This window comes from Callithrix jacchus, chromosome 7 (genome assembly GCF_049354715.1).
Source record: "Callithrix jacchus isolate 240 chromosome 7, calJac240_pri, whole genome shotgun sequence".
Lineage (NCBI taxonomy): Eukaryota > Metazoa > Chordata > Mammalia > Primates > Cebidae > Callithrix > Callithrix jacchus.
In genome coordinates this window covers 101448578-101468993 of record NC_133508.1, presented here as the reverse complement: position 1 = coordinate 101468993, position 20416 = coordinate 101448578, and positions in this window count along the sequence as shown.

Genomic DNA, 20416 nt, shown 5'->3' with positions numbered 1-20416 from the left:
AGAAAAAAAATTTTTTTTTCCTACAACAGTCGTGCTAGGAGATTAATGAACAATAAGATGCTTATCAGCTTTTGTAGTCATTCCATGTTTTGTAGTCGGAAGTTACTTTCCTGTGAGATTAAACAGGAAGTCTGAAATAAAGATTCTTAAAAGAATTTCTTGAAATCTTGAATAGCATTAGAATCATCTTCTTTTTTTTTTTTGAAACAGGTTCTCATCCTGTTGCCCAGGCTGGAGTGCAGTGGTGTGATCATGTCTCACTGCCGCCTCCGCCTCCTGAGCTCAGGGGATCCTCTTGCCTCAGCCTCCAGAATAGCTGGGACCACAGTTGTGTGCTACCACACTCAACTAATTTTTAAAATTTTTGTAGAGATGGGGCCTCACCATTTTGCCTGGTCTCCAACTACTGGCTCAAGCGATCTTCCTGCCTTGGCTTCTCAAAGTGCTGAGATTACTGGCATGAGCCACTGCAATTGGCCCTAGAAGCTTCTCGATACTTCTCAATATTTTAAAAAGTTGTATTTATTTAAATGTATTATTCTAAATCTATCATTTACTATGAGGGTAGTATAGGCACATGATTTAAAAAATTGAAAGTATAAATGGCCTAGCAATGATAGGTCTCCTTTCTACCTGTGTCCCACAGTCATCCACAAACAGCCTATATTACAGTTAAACACATCCTCGTGCCCACCTGTCTAGACTCTAGGTCCTTGTGCTTCTGAGGACACCGAAATGTAAATGTCTTCCAGCTGCCTTTCCTTATCTCACTGAGAAGGGGGCTGACTAGCCCAGTACTCTGAATTGATACAGTACCTGTGTCAACAAGATGATTTCCTCTCAAGCCTTCCAATTAAATGCCATTGTGCCTTATGGCCTTTATTTTCATTTAATTTTTGTGAAGGCTGAAAGAAAGATTTTAAGTTTATAATATCTGTTTCCACATGCTGATATCAGACACAACATGCGACTTTCATTTTGAAGTGAACAAAGAGAGGAATCAGCTTCCATTTTGTTGGTGCTAGATCAAGTTCCTCATACAGAAGGTGTATTGATTAAAATATGCTGATTTTGCTGGGCACGGTCCTAGCACTTTGGGAGGCAGAGGTCAGGAGTTTGAGACCAGCCTGGCAAACATAGCAAAACCCCCGTCTCTACTAAAAATACAAAAACATTAGCCAGGCACATTGGCGGGCACCTGTAATCCCAGCTACTTAGGAGGCTGAGGCAGCAGAATCGTTTGAACCTTGGGGGTGGAGGCTGAAGTGATTGCATCACTGCACTCCAGCCTTGGTGACAGAGTGTGACTCTATCTAAAAAAAAAAAAAATTAGCTGATTTTATACTGTTTCTTAGAGAGAAATCTTATCTATTCTTTTTTATTAAGGGTACAACCTATTAATTCCAAGTACGTCTTACACTATTATTTTTTTATTTTGAACATATTATGAATATTTATTCAAGTATATTTTTAATGATGGGATGTCATAAACTCTGGTCTATTGTAGGAGAGACTGTCTGAGACAAGACAGAAGTGGCAGGTTGTGTTTTCCAAAGATGGCCCACACATTGTCTCCCTTCCCACATGCTGCTTTACAATGTGACCTTGCCACGCCCCCCCAACAAGAGGTAGAGCCTTTCACTTAGAATCTGAGCTGGCCATGAGTCAGTTACTAATAACTAGTAGAATGCAGCAGAAATGGTACTGTGTAATTTCCAAGGCTAAGTCAAAACACATCCTTTATCTTCCCCCTCGCTTTCTTGGGCCTCTCCTTGAGTAAGCTCTGACAAGAGCCTTGAGATCTCTGTGCTGGAGAGGCCATATGTAGACACCTCAGATGACAATCACAGATGTGTCTAGTCTTCTAGTCATCCCCACAATGGCACCAGGCATATCAATGAAACAGTCTCACACTCTTCAGACTAGCCCATCTGCCAGCTGAGTACTGTAGCAAGGGAGCAGAGAAGTGACCCAGCCATGCCCCACTGAAATTCTTTGCCCACAGAATCCATAAGATGGAATAAAATGGATGTTTTAATCCTCTAAACTTTGAGTTTGTCTCACAGCAATAGTAACTGGAACAAGGAGCTTGGGGAACATTACAATGTTAAGAAACATTCAGCTAAAAACTGGAAGCATTCCCTTTGAAATCTGGCACTAGACAAGGATGCCCTCTTTCACCACTCCTATTCAATATAGTTCTGGAAGTTCTAGCCAGAGCAATCAGGCAAGAAAAAGAAATAAAGGTATTCAAATAGGAAAGGTGGAAGCCAAATTGTCTCTATTTGCAGACGACATGATAGTATAACTAGAAGACCCCATCACCTCAGCCCAAAAACTCCTGAAACTGATAAACAACTTCAGCAAAGTCTCAGGATATAAAATCAATGTGCAAAAATCTCAAGCATTCGTCTACACCAATAACAGACTTAAAGAGAGCCAAATCAAGAACGAACTGCCATTCACAATTGCTACAAAAAGAATAAAATACCTTGGAATACAACTCACAAGGAACGTAAGGGACCTCTTCAAGGAGAACTACAAACCACTGCTCAACGAAATCAGAGAGGACACAAACAGATGGAGAAACATTCCATGTTCATGGTTAGGAAGAATTAATATCGTGAAAATGGCTATACTGCCCAAAGTAATTTACAGAATCAACGCTATCCCCATCAAGCTACCATTGACTTTCTTCACAGAACTGGAAAAAACCACCATGAACTTCATATGGAACCAAAAGAGAGCCCGCATAGCCAAGTCAATTCTAAGCAAAAAGAACACAGCGGGGGGCATCACACTACCGGATTTCAAACTATACTACAAGGCTACAGTAATCAAAACAGCATGGTACTTGTACCAAAACAGAGATATAGACCAATGGAACAAAACAGAGGCACCAGAGGCAACACAACATATCTACAACTATACAATCTTTGATAAACCTGACGAAAACAAGCAAGGGGGAAAGGATTCCCTGTTTAACAAATGGTGTTGGGAAAACTGGCTAGCCATGTGCAGAAAGCAGAAACTGGACCCCTTCCTGACATCTTACACTAAAATTAACTCCAGATGGATTAAAGACTTAAACATAAGACCTGGCACCATAAAAACCCTAGAAGGAAATCTAGGCAGAACTATCCAGGACATAGGAGTAGGCAAGGACTTCATGAACAAAACACCAAAAGCATTGGCAACAAAAGCCAAAATAGACAAATGGGACCTAATGAAACTCCACAGCTTCTGCACGGCAAAAGAAACAGTCACTAGAGTGGATCGGCAACCAACAGAATGGGAAAAAATTTTTGCAGTTTACCCATCTGACAAAGGGCTGATATCCAGAATTTACAAAGAACTCAAACGGATTTACAGGAAAAAAACAAACAAGCCCATTCAAAAGTGGGCAAAGGATATGAACAGACACTTTACGAAAGAAGACATATATGAGGCCAACAATCATATGAAGAAATACTCATTGTCACTGGTCATCAGAGAGATGCAAATCAAAACCACATTGAGATACCATCTCACGCCAGTTAGAATGGCGATCATTAAAAAATCTGGAGACAACAGATGCTGGAGAGGATGTGGAGAAAAAGGAACACTTTTACACTGTTGGTGTGAGTGTAAATTAGTTCAACCATTGTGGAAGACAGTGTGGCGATTCCTCAAGGCCTTAGAAATAGAAATTCCATTTGACCCAGCAATCCCATTACTGGGTATATATCCAAAAGACTATAAATCGTTCTACTATAAGGACACATGTACACGAATGTTCATTGCAGCACTGTTTACAATAGCAAAGACCTGGAATCAACGAAAATGCCCATTGATAATAGACTGGATTGGAAAAATGTGGCACATATACACCATGGAATATTATGCAGCAATCAGAAATGATGAGTTCATGTCGTTTGTAGGGACATGGATGAATCTGGAGAACGTCATCCTCAGCAAACTGACACAAGAACAGAAAATGAAACACTGCATATTCTCACTCATAGGTGGGTGATGAAAAATGAGAACACATGGACACAGAAAGGGGAGTACTAAACACTGGGGTCTATTGGGGGGAAAAGGGGAGGGCCAGTGGGAGGGGGAGGTGGGGAGGGATAGCCTGGGGAGAAATGCCAAATGTGGGTGAAGGGGAGAAGGAAAGAAAAGCACACTGCCATGTGTGTTCCTACGCAACTGTCTTACATGCTCTGCTCATGTACCCCAAAACCTAAAATCCAATAAAAAATTTAAAAAAAAAAAAAAGAAAGAAACATTCAGCTAATATAGTATCATCTATATGTTGGGCACTATGCAAGATTCTGGGGATTACAACAAGCAGTAAGATGAGACCTGCATTCGCAGGGAGCTTCCAGATCACTTAATGCAAGTCAACTTGCAGAAAAGCTAAATACAGTCAAATAATGTTATAGGTGCTGCGGTAGAAATATATATGAAATAATATTAGTGGGCATAAAGCAGGAATGAGAAACAATTTAAGTGACTCAGTATTCTAGAAATTTTGCTACCTACTCTTTTTTATTTTTTCTTTTCTTTCCTTCTCTTCTCATCTCTTTGCTCCTCTCCTCTTCGCCTTTTCGTTTCCCTGACAAAGTCTTACTTTGTTACCCAGCCCTGAGTTCAATGGTGTGATCTCAGCTTACTGCAACCTTTGCCTCCCCGGTTCAAGTGATTCTTCTGCCTCAGCCTCTCGAGTAGCTGGTGTTACAGGTACCCACCACCAAGTCTGGCTAATTTTTGTATTTTTAGTAGAGGTGGGCTTCACCATGGTGGCCAGACTGGTCTTGAACTCCTGACCTCAAGTGTGATCCACCTGTCTCAGCCTCCCAAAGTGCTGAGATTGCAGGTCTGAGCCACTGCACCTGGCTGCTACCTACTATTTCTTCTGGTCTTCAGCTTCTGGCAAGAAAATGTTGACTAGAGGTAGGAATAGAAGACTTCCCTGCCTCATTTCTAGTCTCAGAGTAGAAGCTTTAAATACAGTAGAGGGTGAGGTTTTTGTTTTTATTTTATAAATACCATATCAAAATAAGGAAATTCCCTTCTATTTCTTAATATATTTAATCTTGAACAGGTAATTTTGTCAAATGCCTTTTCTATATTTATATGCATGAATTACATTGATTTTCAATATTAAATCACCTTCACAATCCCAGAATAAATTTGATTTGGTAATGACATATTTTTAATACGTTGCTGGATTTGATCTGCCAACATTTTAAGATTTTTAATATTTATGTTTATGAGAGAGATTAGCCTGATTTTTCCTACCTTATAAGTAATGTTCTTGTAGTTTTTCATCTCAAGACTGTGTTGGCATCATAAGATGAGTTGAAAAGTATTCATCTTTATTATTATTATATAGGAAACTTGGTGCAAAATGATATAATTTCTTCCTTTAATAATTCAAAAATTTACTAGTGAAGCCAGCTGGGCCTGGATATTTAATTGTGAGAGTGCTTCTAAGTAAAAAAATTAATTTCTTTATTAGGAATAGAACTATACAGATTTTTTATTTCCTCTTGTGTCAGTTTGCTAGGCTGTGCTTTTCAGAAACTTTGGCCATTGTATTTAAAATTTCAAATGTGTTTCCATCAAGTACTTATAATATTATATTATCTTTTTAATGTCTACTGAATCTGTAAGGATCCCCTTTTTGTTTGAGATTTGGTAATTAGTCTTTTTATTTTCTTGATTACATTGCTAAAGGTTTTTAAAGAATAGTTTTCTTGATTTTCTCTATTTTGCATTTGTTTTCTGTTTATTCTCTGATTATTATTATTGTCTTCTATTTTCTTTAGGTTTACTTTGTTGTGTTTTTATATTCTTAAAGTTAAAAAATTAGATTATTGATTGTTTTCACCCTTTGTTTCTAATATTTACATTTCAGGCTCTAATAATATCTCAATAATAGCTGCCATCTGGCTACAGAAATTATCTCAACCTGGCTATAGAAATTAGTCAGGCATGGTGGCACACTCCTGTAATCCCAGCTACTCAGGAGGCTGAGGTGGGAGGGTCACTTGAGCCCAGGAGGTAGAGGTTGCAGTGAGTTAAGATTGTACCACTGCATCCCAGCCTGGGTGACAGAATGAGACACTGTCTCAGAAAATAATTTTAATTCAGTTTCTTCCTGGTTCAATCTTTGGAGGTTGTATGTTTCCTGAAACCTGTCCATGTCCTAGTTTGTGCACCTAGAGATGTTCATAGTAGTCTCTGAGGATCTACTATCTGTGGTATCAGTTGTAATGTCACCTTTGCCATTTCTGATTGTACTTATTTGATCTTAAATTAATCCTCTTGATGAATTTAGCTAGCAGTCTTTCAATCTTTATGCTTTCAAATAACCAACTTTCTTATTTAAAAGTTCTTTTTTTGTCTCAATTTCATTTCATACTGCTCTGGTCTTAGTTATTTCTTTTCTTCTGCTAGGTTTGCATTTAGTTTGTTCTTGTTTTTCTAGTTCTTTTAGGTGCAACATCAGGTTGTTAATTTGTGATCTTTCTATCTTTTTTATGTAGCCATCTAGCACCATAAACTTTCCTCATAACCCTGCTGTTGCTATATCCCAAAGGTTTTGGTATGTTGTGTCTCTATTTTCAATTGCTTCAAAGAATCATTTGATTTCTGCCTTAATTTCATTGTTTCCCCAGAAGTCATTCAGGAGCAAGTTGTTTAGTTTCCATGTATTTGTGTGGTTTTGAGAGCTCCTCTTGGCATTAACTTCTAATTTTATTCCACTGCAGTCCAAGAAGATGTTTCCGATGATTTCAATCTTATTGAATTTATTGAGATTTGCTTTATGGTGAAACATATGGTCAATCTTAGAGAATGTTCCATGTGTAGATGAGAAGAATTTATATTCTTTGATCGTTGGGTGGATAATTCTATAGATGTCTATTTCTTAGGTTTATTTGGTCAAATGCTGAATTCAAGTCCAGAGTTTGCTAGTTTTCTGCCTTGATGATTTGTATAATGCTGTCGGGGGAGTGTTAAAGTCCTCCACTATTATATGGCTCTCTTTTCTTAGGTCTAGTAGTATTTGTTTTATTCCGGCTGCTCTGATATTGGGTGCATACATATTTAGGATAGTTAAATCTCCTTGGGCCAGGCACAGTGGCTCACGTCTGTAATTCCAGCACTTTGGGTGGCTGATGCAGAAGGATAGCTTGAGCCCAGGAGCTTGAGACCAGCCCAGACAATATAGTGAGACCTCATCTTTACAAATAATTTTTAAACATTTTCTGGGCATGTCGTCCTGTGCCTGTGGTCTCAGCTACTCAGGAGGCTTAGGTTGGAAGACCTTTGGAGCCTGGGAAGTTAAGGCCACAGTGAACTGTGATTCTGCCACTGCACTCTAGCCTTGGCAACAGAGACTCCATTCAAATAAAAAATATTTTTGTTGCATCGAACCCTTTATTATTACATAATGCCCTTTTTTTTTTTTTAACTATTGTTGGTTTAAAGTCTGTTTTATCTGATGCAGAAATAGAAATTTTTGTTCTTTTTTGTTTTCTCTTTGCATGATAAAACTTTCACCATCCCTTTACTTTGAGCCTATGGATGTAATTACATGTAAGATGAGTCTCTTTTTTTTTTTTTTTTAGACGGAGTTTCGCTCTTATTACCCAGGCTGGAGTGCAATGGCGCGATCTCGGCTCACTGCAACCTCCGCCTCCTGGGTTCAGGCAATTCTCCTGCCTCAGCCTCCTGAGTAGCTGGGATTACAGGCATGTGCCACCATGCCCAGCTAATTTTTTAATATATTTTTTAGTAGAGACGGGGTTTCACCATGTTGACCAGGATGGTCTCGATCTCTTTACGTCGTGATCCACCCGCCTCAGCCTCCCAAAGTGCTCGGATTACAGGCTTGAGCCACCGCGCCCGGCCGGATGAGTCTCTTAAAGGCAGCAGAAGATTGCACCTTTTTTTTTTTTTTTTTTTTTGAGTTTGTCACTCTATATCTTTTAAGTGGAGCATTTAGGGCATTTATGTTCTAGATTAATATTGATATGTGAAGTTTTATTCCTGTCGTAGTGTTGATAGCTAGTTGCTTTGTAGTCTTAATTGTGCAATTGCTTTATAGGGTCTGTGGGCTTTGTGTTTATGTGTGCTTTTATGGTAGCCAGTATTATTTATTTGTTTCCATGTTTAGAACTTCTTTGAGCATTTCATACAGGACTGATATGGTACTGACAAATTTTCTTAGTGTTTGCTTGTCTGGAAAAAGACTTCATTTCTTCTTCATTTATGAATCTTATTTTAGTAGGATATGAAATTCTTGGCTGGCTTTTTTTTTTAAAGAAGGCTAAAAATTTGCCCCCAATCTCCTCTGGCTTGTAAGGTTTCTGCTGAGAAGTCTGCCATTAGTCTGACGGGACTTCATTTTGTTGTCATTTGACCCTTTTCTCTAGCGGCCTCTAAGAGTTTTTCCTTTGCATCGACTTTGGGTAGTCTGATGACTGCATGTCTTGGGGATGGTCACCTTGAATACTTCACAGAAGCTCTCTGAATTTTTCTATCCAGATGTTGATCTCTCTAGCAAGATTAGGGAAATTTTCCCGAATTATTTCCTCAAATATGTTCTCCAAGTTGCTTTTTCTTTTCTCTCTCAGAAATGCCATTAAGTTATAGGTTCAGTCACTTTATACAATCCCATATTTCTCAAAGGCTTTGTCTTTTAAAAAATATACATTTTTGGCCGGGCGCGGTGGCTCAAGCCTGTAATCCCAGCACTTTGGGAGGCCGAGGTGGGTGGATCATGAGGTCAAGAGATTGAGACCATCCTGGTCAACATGGTGAAACCCCGTCTCTACTAAAAATACAAAAAATTAGCTGGGCATGGTGGCGCATGCCTGTAATTCCAGCTACTCAGGAGGCTGAGGCAGGAGAATTGCCTGGACCCAGGAAGCAGAGGTTGCAGTGAGCAGAGATTGCCTCATAGCACTCCAGCCTGGGTAACATGAGTGAAACTCCGTCTCAAAAAAAAAAAAAAAAAAAAAAAAAAAAAATATATATATATATATATATATATATATATATATATACATTTTAAAATTTTTGTCTGACTGGGTTAATTTGAAAGACTGGTCTTCAAGTTTTGAAATTCTTTTTCTGCTTGGTCTAGTCTATTGTTCTAGCTTGAAACTGTATTTTTGAAATTTCTTTTTTATTTTTTAAATTTTTATTTATTTATTTATTTATTTAGAGAAATGTATTGAGTAGAGGTGAGGAACTAGGATGTTGAAAAGTAAAAAAAGGAGAGAAGGAGAGGAAGAAAGAGGAAGAAAACGAGGGAGAGAGAACAGGAATACTGCTTCATTATAAAAATAGGTATTAATAATGGCCGATCAATATTTTGTATATTTTAAAATGGAGAACTCTATAAATATTTATTGAGTTTACTTGTTCCGGATCTGAGTTGAAGTCCTGGATATCCTTATTAATTTTCTGTCTCGTCGAGTCTAAATCTCGTTATGGGCCTTATGTATCTGGGTATTAAGATCTCTTATTGTTGCATTGATCCTTTTACCACTGTATCTTTGTTGCTTTGAAATCTATTTTATCAAATGTGAGAATTGCAACTCCTGCTTTTTGTTTATTTATTTATTTTCGCTCTCCATTTGGTTGGTAAATTTTTCTCCAACCCTTTGTTTTGAGTCTTTGTGTATCTTTGGATATACTGTTAGGTTTTGGCTGTATCTTTTGATTGGGGGATTTAGTCGATTTAAATTTAGGGTTACTGCCATTTGATGTTAACTGGCTATTTTATCCATTCGTTGATGTAAATTCTTCTTTATGTTGATGCTCTTTACTTTTTGGTATATTTTTAGAAAGGCTCATACTGGTTGTTCCTTTCTATGTATAATGCTTCTTTCAGAAGTTCTTGTAAAACAGGCCTGGTGGTAATAAAATCACTGAGTACTTGCTTGTTCATAAAAGATTTTATTTTTCCTTCAATTGTGAAGCTTAGTTTGGCAGGATATGAGATTCTAGGCTGAAAGTACTGTTCTTTAAGTATGTTGAATATTGGCCCCCACTCTCTTCTGGCTTGTAGGGTTTCCGCTGAGAGATCTGCTGTAAGTCTAATAGGCTTCCCTTTATGGGTAACCTGGCCTTTCTCTCTGGCTGCCCTTGGTATTTTTCTCCTTCGTTTCGATCCTGGTGAATCTAACGATTATGTGCCTTGGGGTTGCTCTTCTTGAGGAATATCTTTGTAGTGTTCTCTGTATTACCTGGGGTTGAATAGTGTCCTGCTTTGCTAGATGGGGAAAATTTTCCTGGATAATATCCTGAAAATTATTTTCCAGCTTGGATTCATTCTCTCCATCACATTCAGGTACACCAATCAAACGTAGATTGGGTCTTTTCACATAGTCCCATATTTCTTGGAGACTTTGCTCATTCCTTTTCATCCTTTTTTCCTCTATTCTTGTCTTTCTATAATAACCTTTTCAATTACAGACTTTTTTCTTAATATAGCTATCTGGTCTTTCATTGGAATTGGAATAATTTTTCTGGTTTCTTTGTATTGGGTTTCAATTTTGTCTTGGATCTTGTTGAATTTCCTTGTAATCCATATTTTGAATTCTTTGTCATCTCAGACATTTCAGTCTGATGAGGATTCATTGCTAGAGAGCTGTGTGATCCTTTGGAGGTATTAAAACACTATGGCTTTTTATACAGCTGGAATTCTTGCACAGATTCCTTCTCACCTGAAGAAGCTGCCACTTCCTATCTTTGAATTTGCTATCATTTGATTGGGATTTAAAAATTTTAAATTATTTCTTCCCTTCAGGGTATGATTATGGCGTATGTTGTATATGATGTACATTGTATAGTGTATGATTGTTTGCTTTGCTTCTGGTTGTTTTCAGGAATCCAAGGCTCTATATGTGTTCCTTTCTCAGATGCTCCTCATTGTAGCAATGTATTAGATGTAAGGGCTGACACACTATTTCCTGCAGGTTTGAGGGTCCAGAGGTCTCAGGAGGCTTATTTCATGGATTAGCACAGAGCCCTTATGATAGCAGACTTCTTTGTTTGGTGGTGCAGTTCAGGCTGCAGTCCAGTAGATGACACTTAAGAGTAATAGCTAGCAGGAAGGCTGGTGCTGAGTGGAAGCACCTGTTCTGACAAGAGTGGTAAGAAGAGATGATGACAGGGTACATTGAGGACTTGGGGGAAGGAAGAGGGATGAACCAGCTTTTTATCCTGAGGTGGCAGGAACATGATCTGCTTTCCTATTATGACATTGTCACCGGGCTCATGACCTGTTTATAAAGGCTTTGTCCTTTGGTTCCCAGCCGCAATATGGCCAGGGGTCATGATTACATTTCTTGGAGGGCTACTATTAATATAGGGCTTAGGGCAGAGCCTCTTCCTCCAGCCCAGGGCACACAACTCTGCAGTCTGTCCTCTGTTGTTGGGGTGCTGCTGCTTTATATAGAGAAGGAGAATTGGGCTTCATTCTTCAGGGAAGTCCAGGCAGGTGTGGGCTCACTTTCAGCAGGGGTGGAGCCACTGTGAAAAGTGTGGAAAGTGGCTGTTCTTTGAGTGCATGTTCACTGTGTCCAGCAGGAAGAACCATTGCTGCATCCACAACAATGTGTGGGAGTGGAGGCAGAAGATGACTCCCTCCCCACATCTGTTGCTGGACTTTGGTACTGCCACCTTCAGTGGTTGATGCTGCACTCACATTTCCTTTGTTTCAAGGGGGCTTTGGTGAGGGGCACTCCTTCTTTCCTCAGGGACAGCTGACACCAAAGTTTAGGTCTCCATGTGTCCCACAACTCCCCAGGGCCCTGCCATGCTTGCCAAAGTCAGAGCAGGTTGTGGGGTATGTTTATGAGGAATCTGGTGGTGTGGTGGCTAAAGGGTGCAAAATCCCCAGGTGGGGCAGTGGCACCACCAGTATAACACCCACCATCTCAGTTTGGGTCTGAGGGGAGTGTGAACACACCAGAGTGGGCTGGACACCTGGTTCTGACCTTGGGAAATCCTCAAATTGCTACTGACAGTGTTGCCTTGGGTCCTGAGGGCAGAGGGGCTCCCCAACAGTTTAGCAGTCAGCAGAGTATCAGAGGAGTGGGGGGAACAGAGAAGCACTCCCACCTACTCTTTCCACATGTCTTTGAGCTCAGGTGTCAATTCCCATAGACATGTGAACGCAACTTTTACTTCTTCAGTCTCATATTACTGGAAGCTCTGTTGTATTCTCTTTCTATTATTAGCTGTCTTCCACCCATCTTCTTAGTCTCTCATCCACTCTTTAATATTTAGCAAATAGGGGAAAGTCCTGATCCAACTGTCAGGTTCAAAGCAGTAATATTCCTTCTGTCTAGGATCTTGATCCTTCATATCCTGGATGCCTCTTCAATGCTTATGGCTTCGTGAATATTTTTTAATATAGCTGTTTTCTTTATCTGATTGTGTTGCTGCAAGTTACTCCAATATAACCACAGTAATTTAATTTTAAATGTAGAAAGATTCCACATACATGACTCATAGATTCCCTCATAAAGCCATCTATTAGTTCTGTCTTACAGTAAAACCTCAAACATATATACAGAAATCTTAGGTTCTCAGGTTACCAGAATATACTTGGATATAACCAAAGAGGTTCAAATAACTAGACTCTCTTTAAATGTTACCTAAGATGATAAGTCTTAATAATACAGTTCTAAAAATGGCTCTGATGGTTTTAGGGCAAATTATTTTTAAAAAATCCATAAGGAGTAAAATTTTATTGTTGAAAATTAATCTTCTCACTTTATAGAGGAGTAAGTGAAAGAAAGAGAATTAGCCCAGTATCTGACACATGTGTGCCTAAAAATGTTTATAAAATAAATAAAAGAAAATAGGTTGGAGCTGATAAGCTTGTAAAGGGGATTCTGATGCTGAAAAATTATAATGCTTGAGTTCTGCCAAAATAAAAAAAGAAAGTGATGTGGACTGTGAAGGTGATGATTCTTTTGAGTGAAAGAATGAGCTACTTTGATCTTTCATACAATGAAAAATTTTACAGAAAAGTGATATTACTTTGCACAAAAGGTCACACAACTGAAATTTCTCTCTCTACTTTTATGAGAAAAAAAAAATGGCAAGATAGCAACCAGATGGTAAGAAAAACAGGTTTAACAAACTTCAGATTAGCACTTAAATAACTCAGAATATAGATTCAACTGCTTTGACAGACCTAAAATAACATGCTTTCAACGATATAGAACAGGAGTCAGCAAACCATGGTTCTAGGAACAAATCTGGCTCACCACCTGTTTTTGTAAATAAATTTTTATTGGAATATAGCCGCACCCATTACTTTATGAATTGTCTGTAGCTGTTGTAGAGTTAGTTTGTTAGACAGAGATTGTATGCCCTGCCAAGCCTAAAATATTTACCATCTGATCTTTTACAGAAAAAAGTTCCAATCCCCGGTATAGCCATTTCTCTTTGGTGTAAACATATAAGCAGCTATAGTGGCTCTGCTTTGTGAAGTCCTCAGAGTCCCAGGATCTTTCTATGTTGTCACTTGACCTTCCGTAAGATACTGCTTTGTCTTCATAGTTCAGGCTCATCACGAGGTCTGCATGAAGTTCCAGTCAATCTGTGTCTACAGTATAATAAGCAAAATGATCTTCTAGTTAAAAAAATTAAACTAAGTTCAAGATATCCTGATTATTAAGGTAGAAAAGCAACATATTTTTAAAAATATTTCCATTTTCAGTTCTCTGTGCCTAAAGGGAAAACTTGATCTTATACACCTCTCCTTCCGAGCATCATGGGTAAAGGAAGTGATGCAGTATAAAAGCTATATGGGAAAATGGAGAAGTATGTTCTTCGGAGTCAGACAGAGATCAGGCTGAATCTCTCAACTTTGTCCCTAATGAAGCCAATTTGTCTTTTTTTTTGAGATGGAGTTTCACTCTTGTTGCCCAGGCTGGAGTTCAATGGTGTGATCTCGGCTCACTGCAATCTCTGCCAAGTGATTCTCCTGCCTCAGCCTCCTAAGTACTTAGATTACAGGCATGTGCCATGACACCCAGCTAATTTTCTATTTTCAGTAGAGATGAGGTTTCACCATGTTGGTCAGTCTGGTCTCAAACTCCTAATCTCAGGTGATCCACCCACGTTGGCCTCCCAGAGGGCTGAGATTACAAGTGTGAGCCACCAAGCCTGGCTGAAGGCAAATTTTTTAACCCCTCTGTGCTTCAGTTTCTTTATCTCTAAAAATTGGTTGCTGAGTGAGTAGTTTAGATATTTGCCCCACCTAAATTTCATGCTGAAATTTAATCCACAGTATTGGAGGTGATTAGATAATGGGGGTGGATTTCTCACAAATGGTTTAGCACCACCCATTTGTGCAGTGACTTCTCACAAGATCTGGCTGTTTGAAAGTGCGGCAACTTGCCTTCTCTCTCTCGTGCCTGCTTTCATCATGTGATGTACCTGCTCCTGCTCTGCTTTCTGCCTCTGCCATGATTGGAAGTTTCCTGAGGCCTCCCCAGATTGTAAGTTTTCTGAGGGAGCTGGCATCTTCTCCCTTCTGAGCAGATGCCAGCATCATGTTTCCTGTAAAGCCTGCAGAACGGTGAGGCAATTAAACCTCTTTTCTTTATAAATTACCCAGTCTCAGGTATTTCTTTAAAACAATGTGAGAACAGACTAATACACTGAGTAAGTAACTTTGAAGAGTAAATTGGATGTATATTCTGTGCTGGTAGGTCCTCTATAGCTGTTGGCTTCTTTCTGTTTCATGAGGTTTTTACTTGTGCCAATAGGAACTTGATGCTTGGAAATGTTAAGCAGACTGAAACCTCATTGGTTCCCACCCACAGAGACATACCAGCCCTGCACATATGTATATATTTATTATAACAACGTTGTGTGAATATCATTTATGCATAAATAATTTGTGAAGAGTCTAACTGGGAAGTATATCTTTCTGCAGACACTAACACTCAGGAAGCCTATGACCATTGTTGGGTAGTGGGGAATTTGTATGGAAGAGGATCTTTGTATACTCTACCTGAGAAGCCTTTAATTAATGCCTTAAACTACAGTATATAATATAGTGTGACCGACTTCTTTTCTGTTAACAAGTTACTCAGTAATTCATTTCCTAGTCCTCTTACTGAAAATCATGATAAACTAATGTGGTTTTAATGAGGCTGTAATATGCTTTTCCAAGGGAATTCTGCAGTGCTTTAACGATTATCATACCATGACTTTAAGGCACTATTGCCTCAAGAATGAGTAGAGCTTGATACCAAAGGAGATGTTATGCTCAGGGCCAGGAATGGGAGGTCTCAAACATGTTATACATAGTTGCTGTGGAATATAAAGATTAAATTGATGAATGCTTACAACAAAGACAAATCTGAGATTCTGGCATGTGAGACAAAACAATGGTTTCCCCTCCCTGAAAACTACTGTTCACTAAGGAAGAAATAACACAAAGAAAAACATTAATGCTTTCAGCACTCATTGCCTTAAATGTAGTAACTAACCTATGTCAGGTGCTTAATTATATTTCTCTGCTCTTTAGGTTCCTTTGTTAATCTTAATGGAACTAATTTTGTTTTGATGTTAATTGTCCTTTAATATTTTGTTAAGTGCACAAGATGTCTCTAGGTTTTTTTGAAAAAAGGAGAGAATTCATTCTAAGCAGAAAGCCAAGCAAACAAATGCATATGATTCATTTTCCCTGAAAACATCTGAGTATTGTTCTCTATATATCTACCTAGACTATTCTTCAATAAGCTAAGTATTTTTCTTACACCCACATTATAAAATTTAGCCACAAGGAGGGTAAGCGGCCACCAACATTGATTCAATTCAATAAAGCACCTATTCAGTGAGACAGAACAAGATGCAACACATGATAAGGATATAAAGATAGATAAATGTTTCTGTGATCTCATAGTATGATAGAGAAGACAAATGCATACAAAAATGGTATTGGTATATGGGCGCCTATGAAAATATAATAACTTTCACTTCAATTATGCTTTAATGGTTCATGATATGATTTGGTTCTGTTTCCCTACCCAAATCTCATCTTGAATTATAATCCTCACGTGTTAAGAAGAAACCTCGTGGGAGGTAATTAGATTATGGGGGAGGGGTTTCCCCCATGCTGTTCTCATGATAGTTCTCATGAAATCTGATGCTTTAAAAGTGTTTGGCAGTTCCCCTGCCCACCCCCCATCCATCCACTGCTGCCATGTAAGATGTGCCTTGCTTCCCTTTCACCTTCTGCCACGACTGTAAGTTTCCTGAGGCCTCCACAGCCATGCCAAACTGTGAGTCAATTAAACCTGCTTTCGTCATAAAATTCCCAGTCTCCAGTAGTATCTTTATAGCAGTGTAAGAATGAACTAATACAGTTTACAAAGGACTTTTACGTTACATGTTACATTTTTATTCATTTAGATCCCACAAAAATCCATGAAGTATATGATTTTTATCTCAGTTTTACAGAAGAGAACATTGTGGTTCAGACTACCCTAAGATTATATAACAAATAAGAAGGAGAGTCAGGCTCCAAGTCTTTCACTTCGTTCTCCATATTATTCTGCTTTTTGTTTATAGCATGAAAGGACAGGGCATTAGTGAGCTCTCATTAAGTAATGCTATGGACTGAATTTTTTGTCTCTCCAAAATTCATGCGTTGAAGCCCTAATTCCCAATGTGATGGTATTTTGAAGTGGGACCTCTGGGACCCACTGGGACCCTTTGGGAGATAATTCAGTTTATCTCCATGAGGGTAGAGCCCCATGATAGGATTAGTGTCCTTATTTTAAAAATAATGAAGAAGAAGAAACCAGAGCCCTCTCTCTTCATCATGTGAGGATACAGTAAGAGGGTTGCCATCTATAAACTAGGAAGAGGGTCCTCAGCAGGTGCCTAATCTGTCGACACTTTGATCTTGGATTCCCCAATATCAAGGATTATGAGAATAAAGTCCTGTTATTCTTCAAGCCATACAATCTATGGTATTTTGTTATAGCAGCCCAAACTCAGTAAAGCAAATATTAAGTCCAATAACGTAAGCATTTGTCCTGCCAGGGAAGGCTGACCGGCTTATGTCACATCCAAACCATTTTACTGGCTTCTGAAGCCCTGGATGACGTCCAAGTTCCTGGGCCTAATAGATGAGGCCCTCCATCACTGGTGGTTTTTGCTGGAAACTTTGGCTTTATGTTTGCCATTCTCACCCTTGTGCTCCCACGATACATTGGCATGTGTAGTTCCTCATAGTTTCTCCCCTTTGCCCCAAGTTGTCTTCTCTGCCTGGAAGGTACTTTTGTCCCATTTAACCAGACAACCACCTAACATCTTTAACACTTGGCTACTGTACTTCATATTGGAAGCTTTCAGACTCTGCTAGAATCAGTGAGTTTTTCATCCCCCACATGTCCATCATATGCTAATTGTATTTTCCTTATTTTGGTATAATCATGTTTATGAGCCTCTTTCCTTTATTAAACTGTAAGTCAAATGAGGACAGGAACTAGGTTTTATTTTTCTCTGGTACCTCTCACACAGAAGCTGCTGAGGGCTGTACAAATGACCAGGTTCATTAAAAACATAATCACCCCTGAAGTGAGGCTCAGGACAATATACAGCAGACCATTATAGGTCTTTTATATTTTAAGGGTTGCAACTAGTAGATTAAGAGTAGTTGCTCACTGGTTGTACCAGTTCATTTGTCATGCCCTTAGTCTATACTGGAGGATGTCATAAAGACAGAATATAGTAAAATCATCCTAGTAAAGAGAAGGCAACTAAATAGAGATAGCCTGAAATGTTAAAAATAAACAAATTATATATTCTTATTAAAAGAGCATAGTAATATCATAAAAAGTTTAAATCAAAAATGCTTTATTTCTAGATGCAGATAATTAGAGGTAGACGAAACACACGCAATTGTCTAGGTCAGTCCTAATGTGTAATTATTACACACACACACACACACACACACCCTGCTGAATTTGACTACTAATGCAAACAAGGTGAATAAGAGTAACATAGTAATCCTATTACTATATTTTTCTATTCCAACAGTTATCCTTCCTCTCTCCTAGATGGCCAGTTAGAACCTTTTCCTTTTATTTTTTCCTGCTTCATTGCGAAGCAGACCATGTACTGATAGTAGCACCCAGGACCCTGACTCCCCCGTTCAGGAATGGGGGTTGATTGTGCCACTTGGGTCACTAGGCAACCCAAAGAGAACCTCTCAGGCCATCTGGCTGACCATATTTTTCATCTTTTCCCAAACTTACCATGACCCAAGCTAAACTTGATTTCTCCCCAGTTCCCAACCTGTTCCTCCTGCAATCACCCTATCTCAGTAAACAACAATTCTATCTTTTTAGTTGTTCAGGTCAAAAACCTTGGGGTTATTCTTGACTTGCCATTTTTCTCATATCCTACATCCAAACCATCAGAAACTCTTGTAAACTCTGCATTGAAAATTACCTGACCACTCTCCTCATCTTTACTGCTGCTGTCAAAGCCATCACCGTCCTTCCTTAGATTTTTACACTTGTCTCCTACCTCATCTCAGTTTTGCCTCTGTAGCCTATTCACCACCCAGCAGCTGGACAGGTCCTTTAAAACATATCAGACCATGCCTTGCCTCAGCTCAAAACATTCCAAAGGTTTTCATTTCACTTGGTTAAAATAAAAAAATGTACAGTGTTTTTACATGACCTCCTGCCACTGCCTCACTGTGTTCATTCTGCCTCAGCCATGTGGGCCTTTTCCTTGTTCTATCATAAGGCACACTGACAGACCCCTGCCCCATGGTTTTCCTTCCTGCTTTTCTCTAGGCCAGGAAGGCTCTTCCCACAGACATATGCTTGGCCCATGCTTTTGCTTCGGGTTTCTGTTCAAGGGTCTCTGATGAGAGAGTTGTCCTGTGCATAGTCTTCTAAGTTCCAGCCCTCTTTCCCTGCATTTCCTATGACTCTATTTTGTATAGTTAAAATAAGGGATAATCAAAGTATGATTTCACAAATCACATGGAGTATTGCCATACAAAAATATTTTGTTTCTTTTTGTATCACTTAAAGAAGGGAAGAATAATGAGAACAAATCTAGAGGGAATACACTTGATAGATGATGTATCTTAACCACAGAGTGTGTTCCAATTTTATTAGAACATCCAAACCATCAGTTATTAAAGTCTAGCCACTCAACTAGGACAGAAGCAAGCCTCTGTAGCAAGTAAAGTCTAAGTGAAATTTGGGGCATATGGTCATAGGAGAGGTTCTTAGGAGAGGTGACTTGACCAACACAGTAGAAATCCATGAAGGCACATAAGGTCTCTCCATGCTAGAGGGCAGTGCTAGTGTTAGCCGAGGAGGCTTTACGGCTCAAAGGCTAATTAAGCATAGCCTTGTTACAGTGTGAGCCAGCAGTCTTGAAGAAGCAACTGCCAGAGTGTATACTGCCACAAGCTGAGCATTCAATGTCTGCCAAGCTCTTGAGTTTATACATATTTTGGAGTTCATAGTTAAGGTCAGTAACTCATAGATGAGGTCTGATAAGGTGTGACATAACATTCTTAAGGGGAAGGAGAGTACACTTCAAGTTCTTATCATAGCAAAACATGTCACTCATGTAGCAAACTATTTAAGTGTTTGGAACAATTTCAAAGCTTATTTAGCTGTATTTTTCTTTACAACTGTTATTACCACCTGATCTATTATATACACAGTATATATTTGTTATTATATTTATTACCTCTAAAACAAAATTAATATCTGTGTGGACAGAAACTTACTATTTTACCCTGAAGTATCTGGAGGAACTAAAATGGTACCTGGCTCATGGAAGGCACTCAGTATATATGTGTTGAATGAATGAGTGAATAAATGAATGAACATATTACTTATCATATTGCAAAAATTGAAAAGATATTACTTCATAATGGTGAGGATATGGAGAGCTAGCATTATATTGAGTTGGAGGATGAATTATTTTAGACGGCTAATTGACACTTAGAAATATCCATCAAATAAAACATAAACATTCCCTTTGCTCCATCAACTCGATTTCTAGGAGTTTCTACTACAACAGTACTAGTTCACAAAGAAATATGGCCAACAACCGTTACAGAAGTATTTTCTTAAGAATAAAATAAAGCAATCTCAAGGCCCGTCAATAGGGAATTAGTTAAATAGATTTTGTTGTATTGGAAAACAGCTTTGAAAGCAAACAAGGCAGATCTCTATGTTAATGCTGCCTGGGATCTGGTGTTGAGAAAAAAATAGCAGGTTGTAGAAGTATATGAATAGAACAGTCCCTTTTATTTTGTCAAAGAAAACATTACATAGATTTACACGTACACATGCTTACACACAATAGATGGTACCAGGTAGGACATCATCAG